Here is a 7,157-nt window from a genome sequence, read left to right as displayed (position 1 = left end):
TACAAATGTATAGTCTTGTTTATTACTCCCAGAAACACTTAGGATTTTTCAGTTTCATTAGCAACATATGAATTTATATATTTGAAATGTTTAATCACACTTCTTTTTACTGAAGTTTAATTTTTTTTTTTTTTTTTTACTGATAACAAGCTACAAAATTAAAATCCAATTTTTTAGGTTCTCGCCTATATCTGCAATTTATATCTATATATTAAGTTTTTGTTACCTTGAACTTCATCAAGTTTTTGTTGCACAACTTTATATTTCAGATTCTTTTTGTTCTTCCTGAGGTTCAAATGTATCAGTTGTTTTTGTTGACAGATATCAAGGTACAGAAATAAGAAACTAAGTTTAGAGTTTTTAAAAGTTTGATTAGTCATAATATTTGCACCTATTATTTCCAATATCTGCCAAAGTGTCTGCTAAATGTAACTAGTACTGATTAGATTCATGGTGATTGCAAAGTCTAACATATGGACAAGTAGGATGCTTGGGGCTTGATTCAGTGAAAGAATGTTGGACAAGCAGAAGTGTTATGGAGTGTGTGTGTGTTTCTATGGTGACTGTGGGAAGAGGTTAGCGATTAGATGTGAATGATGCAAAAGTGGCATTGTCGTCACTTGGTCTTAGTTAGGGGAGACGACTCCAGAATGTAAGACTGAAAGGTTGTGTTATTGTAGTGAGTTAGATTGTAAGACATTTTATTACTTAAGTCTACTACAGTTATTTCATGTGATCACAAGTATTATAAATGTTCTATTTAGTTTTGTTGACAAGGAAGTTGTTCAAGTTATTGCGAAGGTTTATTAGCTCAGATATATTATGCCTTCAACAGTTTGTCTACCAGCAGTTTGGTGTTACAAGTCAACGACAGTCAACAACATGACTAAATTAAATACAGCCATGTCTATTTCTACATCATTTTGTTGCTACTAACCTTTTGTTACTAACAACTAACTTGAAATGGGAGAGGTGAGTTATTATCTTAATTCATGCTCAACTCGTCAAATTCTATATAATTGCAGAGAACTGACATAAAATAAAACATTAACAAAATGTGTATTATAATTGTAACTTTTACTGAACTTTTCAATTTTTTTCTCCTAGATTTTCATCATTTTTTCCTGAAGTCATTTCAGTTCTCAATTATTTTGTGCAACAATTTACAAGAACAAATTCAAGCGAGAGAGGTCACTACACTAAGACTTTGTCTACTCATAAGATGGCTGCCTGGTCATGTATGTGTGCTGGACTGTTGTCCTGATGCTCATATCTTGCCTGATGACATTTATTCTGGTGGACATTTGGTCAAGGAAGTAGATTCTCTTCAGCTCTCAAGGAACATTCAAAACATGTCATACATTTGACAAGAATATCAAGCAAGTGCAGTGTACATGTAAGTAATGTTGAAACATTATCTGATCTCATTTATGCATTCTTGAAGACAATCTGCAGCATCTAAACCAGTTACACCAGTAAGGCTAGAACAGAAAGTGTTTATAATGCTTTTACTCCACTTTCTGTCAGGTGTTTTATGATCATTTGTCACATCACAAAGAAGCTTAGTTTATTAAGCACTGGTTGTGTATGACTGTGTGTTGTGTGTGTGAATGTTGTTCCTCATAGCATCTGTATTGTCATTGCTATAAATAGTAATCCTGAGGATAATGGTAATGAAACTGAATTTCCATTTGTTTTAATTTTATCTGGTGGGCATTTTAAACTTGGTAATCTGCTCATTGCTTACATTTTCATTATTTTTTAAATACATTCTTAAAGAAATACAATACTTTAGGATAGAAAAAGAAGAGCAAACAATATGGAGACTGGCTGGGGCCATATAAAGAAACTGAAATCAAATTAAAAAAAAAATATCAAGAAGAACATTAAAAAGACTTTTTTGAAAAGACAATAATCCTTTATGCAGCTTATTGACCAATTAATTTTTTTCTCTCAATATGAATGGATGCTGGATTAAAACAATAATGGAATATTTTCTGAACCTGCCCCTCCCTCCTTCTCCTAGAGAAAGAATCCTGGTCAAGTGAATGTATAGATCTAATACACTTTGTAGTATGTTCCATTGAGCTTTAATTTTAGAGTAATCAATTAAAAGATTATGTTATAAATTTTCCTGAAAATTAATTTATTAGACTCTTGAATCAATAATGCCTTACATTAGAAATTCCTATACACGATTATTTCAAAATCAATGTTATATCTAGAATCCTAGATACAGATCTCTAGCTAAATTTAAATTTACAGTTTTCCCCATGTGGCCAACGAGCTAGTAATTCTTTTCTCAGCAATATATATCAAGTGTTAAAATTTATAGGAAAATCGTTTGTCATTTTTTGGGATCAGCTGTCTGGGTTCCTCGATCCAGGTTCCATGAATAGAGGTGTTGTAAAAAGAATATGTGTTGAGAGATTTTGAAACAATCTAAACAGTCTCTGCTGCTCTCTGGAAAGATTGCTGTTGCCAACTCAACAAAACCAATGAGTTTGGACTACAAGCAAAAGAGCTTAGAAAGTTTGGAGGATTTCATTTTACTAGAAGTGCACAAACTTTATAGCAGAATTTTCACTCTAAATATTAAAGCTCTCTGTATTCTGTACACCAGATACACTAAATAGCTAGTTATTTTAAAGTTTTCTGGCATAATTGAATATCTACAAGTTCCTTAGAGTTTAATGGCTTAATAAACCTTACAATTTTTTTTTTCGCTTAATTTGGGTAGTTATTCTTTGCTGCTGTAGACGTCTTGGGTGTATTTTTTTTCTTTAAAGTTTATTCATAAAATACTAAGTTAAAACATAAAGTGAAAGCTGCATCATCATAATAGTTTTATTTAACATGAAAAGAAAAGCAATAGAAGAATTTTTTCTTTTCAAGGCAAAAGCTTTTCTTATTTATTTTCTTATTCTTATTTAGACCAACATGATGAAGATGTAGACCAACATGAAGATGTAGACCAACATGAAGATGTAGACCAACATGATGAAGATGTAGACCAACATGAAGATGTAGACCAACATGAAGATGTAGACCAACATGAAGATGTAGACCAACATGATGAAGATGTAGACCAACATGAAGATGTAGACCAACATGAAGATGTAGACCGACATGATGAAGATGCAGACCAGCATGATGAAGATGCAGACCAGCGTGATGAAGATGCAGACCAGCGTGATGAAGATGTAGACCAGCGTGATGAAGATGTAGACCAGCGTGATGATGAAATGTAAACCAAAATATTGATAAAGAGATGTAGGGAATAAAATGGTAAGCGATGCTGTGTATATATCTTTATATTTTCTTTATACTAAACCCTTAAGTAAAGCTTTGCCAAGTTTTGTGTTTCACTGACTATGAAAATGTTTTGATCAATTTTTGTTCTTTTTACAGTGAACATCTTGAGAAGTAAAACAATTCCTAGAGGCCAAGACACAGACACACCGGATATATTAGAGATTTTCCTTTTCTACCATCATTTAGAGCCTTCCATGTGCCCTAAGGGAACCTTGTCATTATCTTTTGTTTGCTAATTGGCATTGATGTTTTTACATTCCTACTGCGTCTGAAAGAAATTAACATTTCCCTAATGCTGCTTCAAAACCAGAACTTCTCAAGACAATCTTAGTGACCAAGCTACAATACAGGACCCAGTAGGAAACAATGAAGAATCCTCCCAGCCTCATCTCGAGTACCCCTGCTCACCTACTAGAGTGGCAGCGCATACTTCTCCTACACCCAGAGTTATACATCCTGAACCCTGTAACCCAACCTCACAACATGGTTACATTACCAGAAGTGGTCGTGAAGTCAGAAAACCTAACAGATACACTGAATAGAACAATCATTTCTAATACAGGTACAACTAGTCAGGTGATGTGCCTTATAAGAACTAATTAGTTGGAATCACCATAATAGACTTGTATCTTGTTATATATTGAGGTATATATTGACAATCAGTCCAGTTATTGTTCTTTTTTTTTTAATATTCCTTTTGTTCCCTCAATCTTCTTATTGCTTCAGTTAAATGTTTTTGGAGGAGGGAGGGGCTGTGGTATAAAATCATTATTATTATTGGAGTCACAACACCAAAGCCTTGCTACATTATGCTTTTATTTCAATTTATTATCTCCCCTGCTTTGGTGTGCTATAATATAAATGATCATTAGTCTCACATCAATGCACAATTTGTTCTATGCATTTTATAGTGTAAATAGTGACTTCACATTATTTAGATCAACTATAATATGTTATATTATATTATTATATTTAAAATAAAACTTAACATTTTCTACGCTGTTATTAATATGAATGTTTTGCTTGTGTTGCTGTGAATGCAGTTTTGAGTTTTAGTCAGAAATCATAGATGAGAAATTTTCCTTACATAAAGATCTATTAATATTTACTATTTAGTATTGACTATATTAATATGTACTATTTAGTATTGACTATATTAATATGTACTATTTAGTATTGACTATATTAATATGTACTATTTAGTATTGACTATATTAATATGTACTATTTAGTAATGACTATATTAATATTTACTATTTAGTATTGACTATATTAATATGTACTATTTAGTATTGACTATATTAATATTTACTATTTAGTATTGACTATATTAATATGTACTATTTAGTATTGACTATATTAACATGTACTATTTAGTATTGACTATATTAACATGTACTATTTAGTATTGACTATATTAATATGTACTATTTAGTATTGACTATATTAATATGTACTATTTAGTAATGACTATATTAATATGTACTATTTAGTATTGACTATATTAATATGTACTATTTAGTAATGACTTTATTAATATTTACTATTTAGTATTGACTATATTAATATGTACTATTTAGTAATGACTATATTAATATTTACTATTTAGTATTGACTATATTAATATTTACTATTTAGTATTGACTATATTAATATGTACTATTTAGTATTGACTATATTAATATGTACTATTTAGTATTGACTATATTAATATGTACTATTTAGTATTTACTATATTAATATGTACTATCAGGGCATGCCAACATTTTTTTATAATTGTGAACTGGCGCTCCCAGAGCTATTATGTATTGTTATTTTTACTACTTTTGTAGGCTACTGCTAAGCTGTATGCTTATACTTCCGCCTGTTATTATGTGGGTTAGGGCAATGCTGTTTCCTTTACTGTTGACCTGTGGTCTGTTTGTCAGTTTTAATTATTCTGTACTTGGAACTGCCTGAAAGTTTGGGAATTATTTTTGTTTTTCTTATTTTACTTCATATAAATCTACTTTATATGTTAGTTATATATGGTACATTATTTTTCTAATTGGAACAACTGTCAAAATAATTGGCAGTTTGTTTTATAAAGTTTGTTTTAAAATGATGGCCACTTCTAATGTTTATGTACTAGATCTTGTCCTTATGTTATTGTATTTTTATCTGCTTTGTAACTGCTGCTTTGCTCATTTGAATTAAAGTATCATTTTGTTACTTCTTCTCTTTCTTGATTTCTTTTATCAAGCCCCTTGGTCACAGACTGAGGTGCACAGATACAACCCACCCAGTTGACCTTCTGACAACTGTAACTTCTTGTTAGCCCAGGCTAGACATGACCTTGGGCCCCGCCATGCTAACATAATACTAATATTCTTTTGATATTCCAGACAGCATTGAGACAAACCCTGTCCCTAACAATACATAATTACCTTGCTTTAGTTGTAGAATAAAGGTTGAGCAAATAGTTATGAATCAATTAGCTTATGTTCCCAGCTAATAAATTTCATCTTTGATTCCCAAACAAAGTAAAATGAGTCTTTAAAAAATTCTATAAATTTTTTTTTTTAACAAAAGAGAAAAAATTAATTACAAAACTAAACAAAATAAATGTAAAGGCTTTCAGTGACTTTAGAACAGAACAAGTTTCCCTTAAACAATCAATCTCCTCAATACTCCATCTCCTCAACACTCCATCTCCTCAACACTCCATCTACTCAACACTCCATCTACTCAACACTCCATCTACTCAACACTCCATCTACTCAACACTCCATCTCCTCAATACTCCATCTCCTCAACACTCCATCTCCTCAACACTCCATCTACTCAACACTCCATCTACTCAACACTCCATCTCCTCAACACTCCATCTCCTCAACACTCCATCTACTCAACACTCCATCTCCTCAATACTCCATCTACTCAACACTCCATCTACTTAACACTCCATCTACTCAACACTCCATCTCTTCAACACTCCATCTCTTCAACACTCCATCTCTTCAACACTCCATCTCTTCAACACTCCATCTCTTCAATACTCCATCTACTCAACACTCCATCTCCTCAACACTCCATCTACTCAACACTCCATCTCCTCAATACTCCATCTCCTCAACACTCCATCTCCTCAACACTCCATCTCCTCAACACTCCATCTCCTCAACACTCCATCTCCTCAATACTCCATCTCCTCAATACTCCATCTACTCAACACTCCATCTCCTCAACACTCCATCTACTCAACACTCCATCTACTCAACACTCCATCTACTCAACACTCCATCTACTCAACACTCCATCTCCTCAATACTCCATCTACTCAACACTCCATCTCCTCAATACTCCATCTCCTCAACACTCCATCTCCTCCCACTTAGTATGCACTCTTGTAAAAAAAAGCTCAGCACTTTATGGGTTAAGATATGGTAGCTGTGGTATCAGCAATGTATTACTAATTCGTTGATTTAATTACTCAAACGTTTCTTAACATACCACCAGGTGTACTTAATACTAACAGTGTAGGTGTGTGTGCGTGTGCAAGTGTGTAAACACGAAATGAAATTAAAACATGTTCGAATCTAAAGTGTAAAGGTCAGCGTCAAGGCGGACGTCCAAAGTTTAGCCATCGCAATTCAAGACACCAAAAAGAAATGGGATGTTCGGTATGACCAAAACTTGTTTGAAATGACCCCGGAAAGTTTAAAGACCTTACGCCGTCCAGCCACCAACACGGTTCACAGTTCGAATGCTAATTACAAAGAGATACAGAGGTAATATGTTGACTGGACACGCCCATGTGATACTATAATGTTACTATTACCCAGTGACTATGTTGTGTTTTC

General features: G+C 32.9%; 1 long non-coding RNA gene across 1 annotated transcript; it reads left to right on the top strand.

Annotated features, from left to right (window-relative positions):
* Nucleotides 1-273: 273 nt before the first annotated feature.
* LOC106061449 (uncharacterized) lies at nucleotides 274-3,689 on the top strand. Its single transcript, XR_008779500.1, has 4 exons — nucleotides 274-972; nucleotides 1,108-1,396; nucleotides 2,935-3,288; nucleotides 3,412-3,689. It is a non-coding gene; the product is annotated as an uncharacterized LOC106061449 (long non-coding RNA).
* Nucleotides 3,690-7,157: the final 3,468 nt, after the last annotated feature.

The sequence above is a fragment of the Biomphalaria glabrata genome, chromosome 8, assembly GCF_947242115.1.
Source record: "Biomphalaria glabrata chromosome 8, xgBioGlab47.1, whole genome shotgun sequence".
NCBI lineage: Eukaryota > Metazoa > Mollusca > Gastropoda > Planorbidae > Biomphalaria > Biomphalaria glabrata.
This window is presented reverse-complemented; position numbering and strand designations above follow the sequence as displayed.